At 45.0% G+C, this 15,450-nt stretch overlaps 2 protein-coding genes across 2 annotated transcripts in view; one reads left to right on the forward strand and one right to left on the reverse strand.

Moving 5' to 3' along the window:
• LOC144937715 (serine/threonine-protein kinase Nek5-like) overlaps positions 1-6,695 on the reverse strand; it is a 97,497-nt gene extending 90,802 nt beyond the window's left edge. The window contains exon 1 of the mRNA XM_078865158.1: positions 6,670-6,695. The gene's annotated coding sequence lies outside the window, so the exon portion shown is untranslated. The remainder of the gene's footprint in view (positions 1-6,669) is intronic.
• UBL3 (ubiquitin like 3) overlaps positions 1-15,450 on the forward strand; it is a 138,078-nt gene that overhangs the window by 57,082 nt on the left and 65,546 nt on the right. The gene's annotated exons all lie outside the window — the stretch shown is intronic.

Genomic DNA, 15,450 nt, shown 5'->3' on the forward strand with positions numbered 1-15,450 from the left:
AACTGGAGCACTTGGAAATGCCGCATTTAAATGTTGTGTGAAAGCATAACTCTTGGAACATCCGTCCCTGAGAAGGATTCACAAGCTGTGTGGAAGGCAAAAGCACCATTATTTCACAAGTTACTGTATATTTTTACAATTGTTGGATATTGTTAAACATGCAGTGACTGACAAAAATTGGTTGTAGCTTTGCGACTGAGCAAATGTCGATGGTTAGAAGTTTGAAACGTCATTTTGATAGGGGTATCAAATCTAGAGGATTGAATCCCATATATACCGTCCGCATATCTCCAACAAATGTCAGTGACCCTGATACAGAGATACAGATTTTGCAGATGTCTGATTACACCACCAATAATCTGTCCCCTGTGCCTAATCTATCGTGTTCAAAGCAGCAATTGATGTTTGCCAAATTGATGGTGGCGGTCTTGATGCAAGTGAGGACACAAAATTGTTTTGGAGAAAATGAAGCTTGGCAGAATTGCAACTAAGAAGAGACAATGAATGACTAAATGACATTTAACCCTTCCACGCTTCCCCTAATGTGTTGGCTTACATTTATTGGAGTCTGAGGAAATGCTTTGTGGTTTCCTCAGTAAATTGATAAGTAACTTATTTTCAGTCTATTTTAAAAAAATAACATCAATTACAGATAAACCAGTCCAGGAGTTTTCTTGTTCTAAAATTTTGAATCTAAATAGATGCTGCTGATATGATGCACTTCCATAAGGCCATAGGGTCCAATAGGTTGTACAAAAAATGTGTTTCTTATTTTGTGAAGAGACAGCTATATGAAGGCGATATATTGGTTGCGTATCAATTTAATCAATTACACCAGGTCAATTCTTAGAATGCTAAAGTTCAGGCAATCGAAATGGTGAATAATCACTTGCATTCATATTGCCCGAGTGAGGTATGTGATTAATATCTGTTGAAGGACTTATTGGGATGTAATAACTTTCGAATAAAATGGAGATGCAGTAATGTTGAATTTGGGAGGAGCGTCATAGGTCAATCAACGTTGCCCAATTAGATGTTGATATTTTACAGATGAAATAAGAATGTTTAAGTGTATATGCTTGTGGAGTTGTGTCAGCAAATGAGGTACACGTGCAAAAGATACAGATGGAGTCCTCAATGTGTTTGCTCATGCCACTGCTGGTGGAAGTGACTCCGTGGGAGGGTGCTCTGGAGATCGCCCCTCGAGGGTATTCTGCCTACTCTTCCATGCCGGCCAGAGGTGCGAGTACCCAGACTTTACCCCCCACACTTGCCGACTTGTCTATCGACTAACTGTGGTGTAGCCATTCGTACTGCTGCGTGGACAGAGGCCGTGGGTATTTGATAAACATTTGCCCGCCGTTTTGACTGCCGCATCAGCAGATAAGACTGAGGATATCTGCAAATGCATTGAAAAGAAACCGAGGCCAATTCGGATTTATTGTTGACAGCAGACTGGCCACATAATCAACTTGAAAATTAGCCGAATCAGTAAGTGTACAGGGGAAGTCAATAGATCTAACGTAACTCGATAGAGCTTGATAGATTTGACAACGATTATGAAGTCCAGCTGTGGGAACAAGCTTTCCGCAAATTTGCCCTGGGCTTTTATCAGAGTACAGGTGAAAGCTGACAAACACTGGTGTGACCTCCATCATGCTAGAGGCAGTTGTAGTCATTGCCACCTTCAAGAGGACGCTCAATGTTAGCGGTGCCATTCAATTTGTCTCTTGTGAAATAATGTACTGCCACTTCGTACGACGTGTGACTTCAGCAAAAACCGCAACCTCCAAAAATGAACGCGGCACATCCTTTAGGGCCATTATGTTGACACCCTATCTCATTTTCCTGTCTCCGATGATGGGTTGCCAGGAAGTACATTAATTGCCCTTCAAAACTTGGAACTCAATAGGTTTTTGAGTTTATGCCCATATTTTTGAAGTGTTTAATGCTATGCTCTCTTTGCGCCAAGGCATGTGTCTTCATCTTAAATCATTTATTGCGATGCTGAGTAACAGGTTAGAAAAAAATCCTCTGCATGCCTGGTTTTTCAAGGTTAAAACTACATATATAGGTACCAAAGTATCAAAAATTTAAAGTTATAAATAGTAAAATTAACCGCTTGGCTGGTTTAACCGACATCTTATCATGCCTTGTTATGGCGCTTCAGAAATGGTCGTTATTATGATTATTACCGGTGTAGCATCTCAGTGTGAGAGAATGCATTTGGAAAACTAAAACTAACACACAACCCCCCTGAATCTGAGCAGCTCTCCTTGGAGCAGCCATCACAACTGCACAAAACATTCGACCCCACTAAGTCAGCAATGCTCATTTCTGAGAAAACATAAGCTGCAACAGATGACAAGCAAAACAAATCGCCATTTTAACAGGGAATGCACATTCTGAAAATCTGGGTTTAATGTAGAGCTTGGAGATTTGGTGTTAACTCTTGAATGGGCTGCGACGGCTCTCAGTGGCCATGCCTGTTTGTGCTTCGTGTTACGAGGGTGGAGCTGGGATATTCCTGCAGGAGTCGTATATTCCTAGCATTCCACCCTGGACCAAACTTGTCAACCCCTTATCAGTGCCTGCCCTACCTTATTACAGACCAAATCAGACCTTATTGGTCACCCCGTGCCCTTATAAATCTCAACGTTTATCCTACAAAGTCCCATCACAAGGAGAGAAACACAAACAAAGACATTTTCTTTTTCCCGTATTGAAACGTCTGTACGCCTTATGGACCTGAACTCAATTTCCCCATACAAGAATATGGGTAAACCGTATGGGTTGACAGGTATACTGTAAGATTCCTGCAGGAAGTGCCATTCTCCTGTGGCCCTTTCCTGTGTCACATGGATATCTTTGCACGTGGAATTAAAAATTAGTGTCCAGAGAACCATCCACGTGAAGAATATCCTGTGACAAAGTATCGAGAAGAAACCTACTGAGGTGGAGCATTGGTGCAGTGTTGCGTACTCAGTCTGGCAACTTGAGTTTTATTCCTGGCAACGGCCAGAGATATCAAAACCAGTTCTGGGACTCCACTAAGTCGACTCGGCCTTAAATGAGTACTTGGCAGGCATGGTTTGCAAACATCAACGCTGCCGGGCGTAATTCCGGCCACACCACCGGCCTCATATGCCGAAGCGGCCTGAATTGATGCTCACTCAGTCACTTGGACCAACAATCTGTACGGCTATACAGGGGGGTGGTGGGGGTAATATTTGTCTTATGTTGTCAGTGTATCTGTGTGTGATACGAATGAAAATTCCAAGTTGTGCGCGCTCCTGTGCGTTACGGTCGAGACAAGGGGGAGATTCATCGCCGAGGCCAGTGCATAGCCCTGTCTCTCTCTCCGTCGGGCTCGCAGGCGTTCCCTTGAGCGCCGTGGGAACCCCTGCGGCTACCCCTACCGAGCAAGCGGGCACCGTCCCAAAGTTCACGCTAACGAGAGCGCGGGTCCCGGTTTTGGCTTTACGTGCGTTGAGCGAGGGTGTTTTTATTATGGCCGCTGGTTTCTGAGTGCGCCAAAACGGCCCCCAGGATTGCACCCGCATGGATTCCGCGGGTGGGTGGGATCCGCCAATTTCCTTATAAATTATTCAATTATCTCTCTCGTTTAATGATTATTAGCGATGTTTTAAATCCGTTATAAAACCCGAATGGGTTTTTCCGCTGTGCCAGAAACGCCAACCCTTATTCCGAATTGCAGCCAGAAAAAAAGTATCTGCGCGTGTGGAAAATGGTTGCGTAGGATTAAAACAAGGCATTTCTGTGCCGAGGAGTGGCTTGAGGCCAAAACATTGCCGTGGAGTAAATGTGCAGTGTGCAGGACCTGCATCTCATTAGACCATCCTCGATTGAGGCAGTGCCCGTGGTGCAGAGAGGGCATACTAATGCTGTCTCGCTGGATTACACGTGGCTTTCTGAAAGCGATCCGGTAACGGTTATAGCACATTCACGCAGTCTTGGTTTGAAATGTACTGTTTGGAGTTCATTGCGTATTTTATTTCAGTGGAGATATTGATGTCAAGGCACAAAGCCAATAAGTGTACTTCTTTGAATTCTATATAATGATCAGACCATTGAATCATGCTAGAAACGACTAACGAGGAGGCTATATGATCACTCTGAGTCTAAACATACTACAATTACCGTACTTACCCATGAAAGCCTAAATTAATCTCCAGACTTTTCTTCAGTAAGGTCCCACTACTTTGGAATGTTTAACCAGTACCATTCATGAGTGTGTAGCATGTGGAAGGAATACATGATACCCAGAGACAGCTCAGGCACAATAAGTGATAACACTCAGCACTGGAGCCATTTCTTGGCTCCAGTGCCTGCGACACCTGACGAGCCCTGGTTGTAAATCAGGCCAAGCGCGAAGCATGCTCAGTCCTGCTTAGCGTCTGAGACCCTATGACATCAGGTGCATTGAAGAGCAATTCGAGGCCATCAAGCTGGGCTGTAATATACATAAATACTGCAATTATTTGGATAGGAGCTTTGGATTAGTTTACGACCTAATTAACATTAAAAACACACAAACAGGTTTGAAAATTTGAAAAATGGCACTCAACTTGGACATTGCCAGATAGCCATCGATGTTATGGCCATCATAACAGCCAAGGCTATAATTATCGTGCACTGGAAGTACAGAGAACACTGCTCGGCGTCACCAGCGTGGCTCATTTCTCGCTGCGACGCGGGATTCTTCACCGTGACACCTCTGCGTGACAGGCTCTATCAGCCCGTCCGTTACTTCTGTCGTATCCGCCGTGCCGTCCCTATTAGCGTTTCTCCGCAAGCACGTGGAGATGCCGGCACGTCATTGGAGTTCACAGCCCAGCGTCTGTCAAGGGCTTAATCAGGTTCCCGCATAAGCCAGGAGGAGCACGCGGCAGTGGCATGTGCGACGACGTCCTCGGACGTCTCCCAGAGGCCGTGTTGTCCCTCCGAGGCGTAGTTATCGTGGCTTGATGCGTTGCTAAGCAGCTTCGGGAGAGAGCCTTGATGGCCACCCTTGCAAAGAGCATCTTGAATCCTTGCAGTGCTGCGATGCAGACGTCTGTATGGGAGCTCTTTGCTATGCACGCGTCACCAAACGTGATGACCAAGGTTAAAAGGTCCTCGCTTCCAATGCAGGTGATGTCATCACAGCTCACCTTCACTTCCTTCCTTTTGCTAGATCCTGTGTTTGTTGCAAAGTTGACAGCTGGTCCGTTCTTACAGCATCCCAACTTTTGGTTTGCGGTCTTCCCCTTGGCCTTCAATATCTGGGTGCCACTCCAATCGCTGTCTTGGTGACCTGCCCTTCTCCATCCTACACGCATAGCCCACCCGTTGCAAACTTCCTCTTGCTCATGACATCTACATTACTTATTTTTACCATGATCTCTTTGCAAACTTCCAAGTTGCTTTCCATATCTTTCATGAAATTGAATGTAACAAAGTGATTTATTTCTGCAGACTTGAGTATTTTGAGCCTACAAAGCTTTAATTTTGTCGTCAGGGAGCTTTTTTATGCCACGTGAAAAGATTATTGTTCATGTGACTGCCGAGAAGTATACGGTAGCTTCTCGCTCCTTGTTGAGTGCATGTGAATAAGTGCTGCACTTCAGGGGAGGCCGATTGCTACTACTGCACCTGCGCGCTGTTATCTACGCCAAAACGGCGATGTGCTCTGCACCTTGCTGTAATTGAGCGCAGCGTGAAAACTCGTGTCTGGCTGCAAATTCGTGTTCTTGCGATCTTGTGGTGTGTGCAGAAAGGGAACCTTTTGCCATAAAACTTGCGGCATTTAATTTGGTGCAAAACCGGTTCTGGGCCTCCCCTAGGGCGACTCAGACTTCTATGAGTACGTGTTTTGGTATGTGAACGTCACGAGTGGGGAATCGAATGTAGACGGGTGTGGTGCTGACCATCTCGGAAGAAAGAGCGTTCCAGACGGCTGCCGAAGCGCACCTGAAAGCACGCGATGCAGCGATCGTCTTTGTTCGCTGGCCAGCCAAAAGATTCTGCGAGGATGTCCGGAGTTTGCGTGGTGGTTTATGCTCCTTGACGAGATATTTAATGCAGGGCATCACTGCACTGCATGAAATAAGGAATTCTCGTGAATGTATCTCGCAAAATGTCATCACCACTATCTTTACCGTACATGTACGGGGAGAGGGGGGGGTGTAGTGGCTTGGCTGCATTGCCCTGCCTGGCTTCCCTTTAGCGATGATAATTTTATAATTGCAGTTATTTCTCAGGAAACCTTTTCTGCTGCTTTAAAAAAAGGGCACTTGTTTACGCCTTGCCTTGAACAAAATTTGTTGAGAAAACGATGAACTCTAATTGCCCGTGATGATTATTTCAGGTGGTTTCGCGTGTGGACCTTGTGCGGTGTCTGTAATTAATGTTTTTAAAGGTGTCGATGTACTGTATATGTAACATTTAATAAAAAGGCACCTACAAACGTAATTAAATCTCGTAAAAAAGAGCAGCTTAATGCCTTGCATGTGGTGCGCGAGATTTGCTGTTAATGTATTTTCCACTGATGATGAAAATGTATCTGGTTATAAATGGCTGTTGCTTACATTCAGTTCCCCAAGTCAGCGTTTATGCTTCCCCTGTGAACATTGATTTTTGTTCAGGGATGGCTGGTCCCATTCATACCAGAAATACACCAGCAGTCGATATGCCTCTTTCACAAGCAGCAGCTCCGGAGGCTGCTCCAGTCAAGGCCTGAGAACAGTGAAGATAATGTGAATTGTAATTATTGATCAAAGAAAACGGTGGTAAAATAACAATGCCATTGTCAACAACTCGGCAATAGCAATGCCACTTGCATTCACGATGTTGGGCGATATAAATAATTCAGTAGTTTATTTTTACGTGTTTTGTTTGAATTACGTGCTCCAAGTGCAGTCCTGAATTTCATTAAGCGCCGATTACAGGCCGCATTACAAAGTCAATCAAAAGGCAGTAAGCCTGCTGTAATAAGTGGATTACGAGATTCGGAAAAACAAGTGTGCACCTGTGTGCTGCTGCCCATTATTGACGCGGGTTTGCGTGTGGAAATCTCGCGAATTACTGTGTTTGTGCAACCGCCGTAAGTTTTAAAGGGCCAGGTACCCCAACAGAAGGGAACTGTAATTGACAGCACGATTTATTTTGTTAAAATTGTTGAAATGTCTCTTTGTGCTCGGTGCCTTACGGATTATTTTAGGCTTAAGATGACCTATTTGGCTTTGACCTGAATGTCAAATGTATATAATGGAGGCTGGCATTGCCCTATTTGCTATACTGAGAGTCCTCATCCTCAGCCACCGTATGTAATGTATTTGTTGAAATGCCATGAGTATGTTTGTTAATGAATGAGCTCCTATTTAATTTGTTCTTTCAAGAGTAGCTTGATTGTTAGGATGAGCATGGCTCTGTTCACACCGCTTTTCACAGCATGACAGGCACGTGACCCAGGCAACATCTTAACCTCCTTCATCTTAAAGCTGCAACCATTAAAGCCACAGTCCCGTTTCTGTCATCGGCTTTACATTTTCACAACACGAGACGCATGAGTGATCATTACGACTCTTCCCTTCTACCCCTGTCCCATCGTCTTTGACCCCGTCACATATATCTCTGCTGCATATAGTCACCCTTGTGTATTGATGCCCCGTAAATCCATATTGTCATATTTTATTTCACATTGCCTTTGGTCTGGAAAAGGATAGTTTTTGTCCTCATGATTGAATGTGTTACGATGGAATGTATTCACAGATGTGCCTCATGTGGTTCATTTATATTTCTTATTTACCTAGGAACGCCTCGCTAAGTGTCAGGACTCGTTTTCATGAGATCCTGATTTGAGATGTTTAAGCAATTTTATTATTTTGCATATGGGAGCAAATTTGATTTCCCAGAGAAAAGCCACACGTATTAGGGGCAAAGTACCAATACCAAGCGCAGATAATTCGGAAACCTTTTTTCTGTGCAATCAACCTGCAGGCTGACACATTGCAGAGGCTTCACGTCTGCATGGTCGACTGACTGTATGGGTGGGTACAGGCGCGTCCCAACGCAAGCAGTGTCAGACAGCGTGTCGCACGGATCACGACTCTCGTTCAATTAACTTGCGCAGCTGGAATTAAAAACATTAAATTCGCAACTCGCACATCAATCTAGATTTGAAGCTTTCGTGACTGCAGGGATCCATACTCTTTGGTTCTTTCGGTAAAGTCACGTAGGTATAAAATAAAATAAATCACGACGTTTCGGGCGCAACACAAGCGTCCGTCATCGGGTGGGACAACCACAGCAAGAAACAATTGCTGAAGTGGGCGAAGGGGCTGCCGCCGTGACAAGAGGCTATATAGGTAAGAGAGCGGGGGGGGGACAAGGGGGGCGAGATAGAGAGGGGGGGTGTGGGGTAGGAGGAGGGGAGCGCTGCGAGAGTGTTTAGGGAACGTTGTAGAAACGTGATTTAATTTATTTTGTTCCTACGTGACTTTACCGAAAGAACAAAAGAGTATAACTCGCACATCCTTTCAACATGACCATGCGTCCGTCCTTCCCTCCAGCTAGCCAGCCAGCGAGCTAAACTTCTGTCTAGTGTAGTACATGATAGGATCGTATGATATGATAGTATCATTGCGTATACCGCACAATTCCCAGGTTGTGTTGAAGGTGGTGGCAGAACCTGGCTCTACGCTGTGGGATGCAGGTGACGTAATCACTCGGACGTGTGCGGTAATATCACCACGGCACACGTGCACTTGGCCGCGTGCCAGGCAGGCAGGAATCCAGCCAGCAAGCTTTTTTTATATTATACAATATAATTCTGTTATCTGCTTTGTTTTTCCGCCACTGCTGCTGTTCAGCATCGGGGCCACCTTCGCATGGTTCTAAGCTGTGTGCCGGGGGCTGTGCGTGCTGCATGTGTGTGGGAGCACTGTGGAGCTCTGGGATGGGTTTCCTGGGGCGCCCCTTGCTGCCTGGATTCGCCAGGCGGATTGATGGCGCTGAGTGATGTATGTTGTCATTACGTACCGGTCGGAGTGTGTGCGCACGCCAGATAATTGCCTTCATACTCGGGCGTGCATGATGGGGAGACTCAGCACGCCGGCTCGCATGAGCGGCCTCCGTGCCAAATGATCGCAGCTCCCCGGTTAAATGATTGCACCCCCCCCCCACCCCTTGAATCATTCAGGATTCTCATCGTAGGGAAGCATACTCAAAGGAAATGTTGCTTTTGGTAATCAAAGAAATGGAAAACCGTGCACAGTACAGTACTGAGATTAATACAATTACATTGCCATGCGTGCTTAAGGCTCGAACCAAAACATAATCGGAATAGAATTCCTCATGATTGTCTGTTGAATTTCTTTCGCACTGTATGTAGCAAACCATGCTATTCGGAGATGTGGGGGAAGGACAACAAACTAAACACAAAAATCAGTTTTAAAGAAATTAGTTGGCTTCCTCATATCAGAAGGAAGCAGAAGCGCATCTGAAAGTGCGCGATGCGGTGACCATCTTTGTTCAATGGCCAGCCAAAAGCTGCTGCTTCGAGGATGACCTGGTGATATCACATGGAACATTGTGTTGTGTTTACATCATGCAGTACGCCATATCGGCATGCCTATCTGTGTTGACATTTCTGAGCAGGCTACTAGTTTACTTTAACATTGTTTACCCTGTAAAGCAATTATGTAATCAGGGACACCCGTGAGCTGCTTTGTTTAGTTCCTGAAGATGCTCCTGGCACGTGGAGCGAAACGTCGGACATGGTTGCCTCGGCCTTGCTGTGCGCTGCGTTGCACCACTATCCCGAGTAGTTAACCTCGCATTCCATAAACCTTCAGAGCCAGGGTGAACATCCAACGCTACAATGTATTTAATGAATAGAACGAGGTAAAACCGATGGAAAAACACCAAAAAATACAGCATCTGTTAATACTTGCAATATCAATACAATTAATGAACACTGCAGCATCATAACATTGTCTTAGATAACATGAATCTCAACAATAGGTCCTGGATGGACCAGGCACCTACATTAGCACTGAATAACTATACAACAAGAGAATAAGCTACTGTGTTAAATAAGGTCACTTTGTGCAATCACCATACTACAGGCCAAATGTGCAGCGCTGCACATAACACTGAACTGTGGATGAGATACTTCTTCATCCTTGCTTTCGATAACGTATTAAAGTTACATGGGCACAAGTCTGGCTCGGCTTAACCAACTACAAATAACTTTCACAATAATGCAAGTGGCAGGCTTCGTTGTTACTCGCCCCATATTCATAATAACAATTTAACAGCATTATAAAGGCATTTACAGCATTATAACGTCAATACTAACATTATAACAGCATTCCCAGTATTATAAGAACATAAAGAACTTACAGACAATGCTTCTTAAAGTCCCACAATGAACAGATGCACCCGTCTTCACTGAGACGCTAAATGTGCCTCCATGTTGTGCTCTGTGTAATGGCTGACACCCCCGCCTGGCCTCGTGGCTGAGAGAACCTTAAATCGTCACTTCCTGGTCACGTGACCAAACGCAACACCATATAAGGAAGTTCCTGTGTAAGCACACCACCATATGTTTTTTGCACGTGTGTGGTGAAGAGCATGCTCACATACCGCTTGTCCCTCATTCTATATGATGAAGCTCATCGCATTTATACACCGTACTTTACTCCAATGTCTGGTATGGCGCATGAATGGAGATTCACACATGGGTTATAGGTGGTAAAGGCGCAGCCCTGGAATTGCTTGATTGCTATAACTCTCGAGGGTATGTTGACCTCAAACTTAATTTGGAGCTTTCGTGACTGCAGGAATTACTCTTTGGTTCTTTCGGTAAAGTCACGTATAAAGATAAAATAATAAATTAAATACTAGCATACGACGTTTCGATTGCAACACAAGCAATCATCATCAGGTATAAATGAAATAGAAACACAAATCTAATATACTTAGAAATGTAATGTAATACAACAGAGAGTCGGATAACATAACAGTCAACACCCTACCTGGTTGATTACGTTCTTCCTGAGAATGCTAAATTTGAGAGAGAGATAAAACACAGAACCAGAGACATATCGACAGACATATAAGCAGACAGATATCACAGAGATACATAGAGAGAGACAAACATAGGCACACAGAGAAACCACGTCTGTGTCGAGGCCTTAAATAGAGAGAGGGGGCGGGGGCGGAGAGAGAGGGAGGGGTTAGGGAAATTAGCATGTCAATGAGTGGCACGCTGAGCGGGGGGGCGGAGAGAGAGGGAGGGGTTAGAGAAATTAGCATGTCAATGAGTGGCACGGTGAGTGGCACGGTGCAAAAGCTTGGAAAAATTAGGAGACAGGGAGAGAGGCACACTGAATTAAATAACCTAGCAACATTTCGAAATATAATGTAATGCAACACAGAGAGTCGGTCAACACACAATTAACGCATAGCCTGGTTGATTACGTTTTTCAAAGATTGCTAAGTTAGAAGTTAAGTGTGAAATTTTAAAGAGAGACAAGACACAAACACGAAGAACAGACAAAAGCAGAGAGGGAGAGGGACAACAGCCGAGACACACAGAGAGCAGAACATAAGAGTATGTTGACCTCGTCGTCCATACGTGCCCCAGACATCTTAGAAGAGGTGGGAGTACCCACACTTTACCCCACCACACACGACCTGCCAATCTGTGGTATTACGCATTTGTTGCACGGCGGGGGGATGCAACCAATCCTATTGTTTAAACTGCCACACCTGGAGATCGGATCGAACCGGCGACCTCTGGATTTGTCCAGTCGATTAAGCATTACACCACGTGATTTTGGGCCAAGCTACGACAAAGCCGGTGCTTGGCATATTGATATTGATGTAGGCCACCACTAGAAATTCATAGTACGCACGCATGTAACATACATGTATGCATTATCGTCCGTTCGTGAAAAGCCCATTCAGCTGTGAGCAGCGGTGAAGTTCACAGCACTGCTCTTTCCCACAGCAACTGCACATTCAGCGTCTGTCAAGCGTGCAACACTGAAGCCATTAGCGTGTACGCGCTGCCATCGCGTTGGACCGTTGCCACTAACATGACACGCTTGCCGCGAGGGTGATGGGCAGATGTCGAATATGCATTTACCCCTTGATAGATTATACATTACGTTGTCAAATTAACGTAGTCTTTTGTCCTCCGGCAAGTACATCGGTAATAGAAATTTGACCTTTCAATGTATTTTGTCATTGATGGCAGGACTCAGCCACCTTGTCAGCTCCTTCAGAGGCTTCTCACTTACTGGACTGGATTACCTGGCTGTTTTGTTACCTAATATTCCATACGCAGGCCCACGTGCATGTCGCACGAACGGGCCGGCGCATTGCACTGCCGAAAATAGATTTCGAACAAATTCATTTTTACGTTCCAAAAGGGCCAGACATACACTGCCAAAAGATACAGCCATTTGGAGCTTTGTGTGTCCATATGTATGCGTGTATCGCGGTTAGCGCACTGTGCAACGAATCGAGTGACCCGAGTTCGATTCCTGCTCATGGCCAAAACCAGTGGCTATTATCTGAACTGGTCCTGGGCCTCCTCCCCTAGGTCGACTCGGCCTCAAATAAGTACCTGGTGTGGGGTGTAAACATCGCCACTAAGGAGACAAAGACGGTCGGGCATGGTACTGGCCACCCACCCCCTCGGGTATCCGTGCCGGCCTTTGTAGGAGCTCGCTAACAGCACTTGCCCCAACAGTCTGTTCAGGCTACACGGGGGATCTTTGTCTTTTTTGCGTGACCTATAAACATCGCCGTGGCATCACCATTGTCGGCAGCTTTTCTAACAAGCGGGCGGTCACAATCGCCCCACAAAAGACGAACTGGCGTAGAGTTCACTCTGATTGGATGCTCGTTTGGAGTCAGCATTGGGAATGTATTAATTTGTGCAGAATGCAGTGTTGAGTATGAGACGGATCCCTGGTGTGTTTGTACAGCGCTGTGCTAAGCAAGCAGGAGGTCATGTTTGCAGGTAGACCGCATGCAACACCCGCAGTCTCAGCTAGTCATGGGGTGAGCATTGCATTTACTCCTTCATAGTGGAAATTGAAATTGAAATGGCGTTGCTGCACCAATTTATGCTGGGAGTGGAGTAGGGGGGAAACACACCCCAGCTGTTATCTCCAAGCAAACTTTGCCTTCTCAGCATCCACTGATGCAATTCCACCTCTGCTGTCTGCTGCCCTGGCAGCTGAAGACTTAACGTCAGACAAGGATCTACTTCATTTAACAGAGGGAGCCGGAAAACTTTGTTCGCCAGGTCTATTTTACGCAGAAGCTGGAAGGAAAGACAACAAGCTGTAAACAAGCCGTTGTGAGGCAGAGCTCCTGTGGTGACATGGCTCTCACGTCATGACCACCTTTACGTGTCTCTTGCACTCGCCACGGTCCGCATGTATCGAGACACAAAGTCAGGAATTGCGGTGAGGTCGGCATCGGGCAACATTGGACACACAGAACCTCATTGTTCAACATCTGATTTCCCACACCTCCGATTAGCACGGTTGGCTACATACGGCGCAAAAGAAGTGCAATATATATACACATGTACATGCATTCGGGTGAACCTAACGTTGACTGGCCAATATTTTATTTACCGGTATACTGCACTGTAGAGCGTTGCGTTACTGGGCCTTGGGGGATGACGACGCCTTGGGGGGAGGGTTTTATCCACCAGTGGATCGATCGTGGCTGACAATACAGTTCTATAGCGGTGCATTACATCGTGAATCCAGCGAACTGAATTTGATTCCTGGCCATGGCTAACATCAGTGGTGAGGGATATCGGAACAAGTGGTGGGCCCCCATTTTTTCCACTCCCGCACTCACCAGCAACCTTCTGAGTTTGAGGCACCCGCTCGACCGCTGAGCTCCTTATAAGCAGGGAGCAATTGATTGATCATTAGTGGAGATTGGAGCAATTGATTGATCATTAGTGGGGATTGGAGCAATTGATTGATCATTAGTGGAGATTGGAGCAATTGATTGATCATTAGTGGAGATTGGAGCAATTGATTGATCATTAGTGGAGATTGGAGCAATTGATTGATCATTAGTGGAGATTGGAGCAATTGATTGATCATTAGTGGAGATTGGAGCAATTGATTGATCATTAGTGGAGATTGGAGCAACTGAATGATCAATAGTGCAGTTTGGAGCAACTGATTGATCATTAGTGGAGATTGGAGCAATTGATTGATCATTAGTGGAGATTGGAGCAACTGAATGATCAATAGTGCAGATTGGAGCAACTGAATGATCAATAGTGCAGATTGGAGCAACTGATTGATCATTAGTGGAGATTGGAGCAATTGATTGATCATTAGTGGAGATTGGAGCAACTGAATGATCAATAGTGGAGATTGGAGCAATTGATTGATCATTAGTGGAGATTGGAGCAACTGAATGATCAATAGTGCAGATTGGAGCAATTGATTGATCAATAGTGCAGATTGGAGCAACTGAATGATCAATAGTGCAGATTGGAGCAACTGAATGATCATTAGTGAAGATTGGAGCAACTGAATGATCAATAGTGCAGATTGGAGCTACTGATTGATCATTAGTGGAGATTGGAGCAATTGATTGATCATTAGTGGGGATTGGAGCAATTGATTGATCATTAGTGGAGATTGGAGCAATTGATTGATCATTAGTGGAGATTGGAGCAATTGATTGATCATTAGTGGAGATTGGAGCAATTGATTGATCATTAGTGGAGATTGGAGCAATTGATTGATCATTAGTGGAGATTGGAGCAATTGATTGATCATTAGTGGAGATTGGAGCAACTGAATGATCAATAGTGCAGTTTGGAGCAACTGATTGATCATTAGTGGAGATTGGAGCAATTGATTGATCATTAGTGGAGATTGGAGCAACTGAATGATCAATAGTGCAGATTGGAGCAACTGAATGATCAATAGTGCAGATTGGAGCAACTGATTGATCATTAGTGGAGATTGGAGCAATTGATTGATCATTAGTGGAGATTGGAGCAACTGAATGATCAATAGTGGAGATTGGAGCAATTGATTGATCATTAGTGGAGATTGGAGCAACTGAATGATCAATAGTGCAGATTGGAGCAATTGATTGATCAATAGTGCAGATTGGAGCAACTGAATGATCAATAGTGCAGATTGGAGCAACTGATTGATCATTAGTGGAGATTGGAGCAATTGATTGATCATTAGTGGAGATTGGAGCAACTGAATGATCAATAGTGCAGATTGGAGCAATTGATTGATCAATAGTGCAGATTGGAGCAACTGAATGATCAATAGTGCAGATTGGAGCAACTGAATGATCATTAGTGAAGATTGGAGCAACTGAATGATCAATAGTGCAGATTGGAGCTACTGATTGATCATTAGTGGAGAT

Source organism: Lampetra fluviatilis, chromosome 19, assembly GCF_964198595.1.
Source record: "Lampetra fluviatilis chromosome 19, kcLamFluv1.1, whole genome shotgun sequence".
Classification (NCBI taxonomy): Eukaryota; Metazoa; Chordata; class Hyperoartia; order Petromyzontiformes; family Petromyzontidae; genus Lampetra; species Lampetra fluviatilis.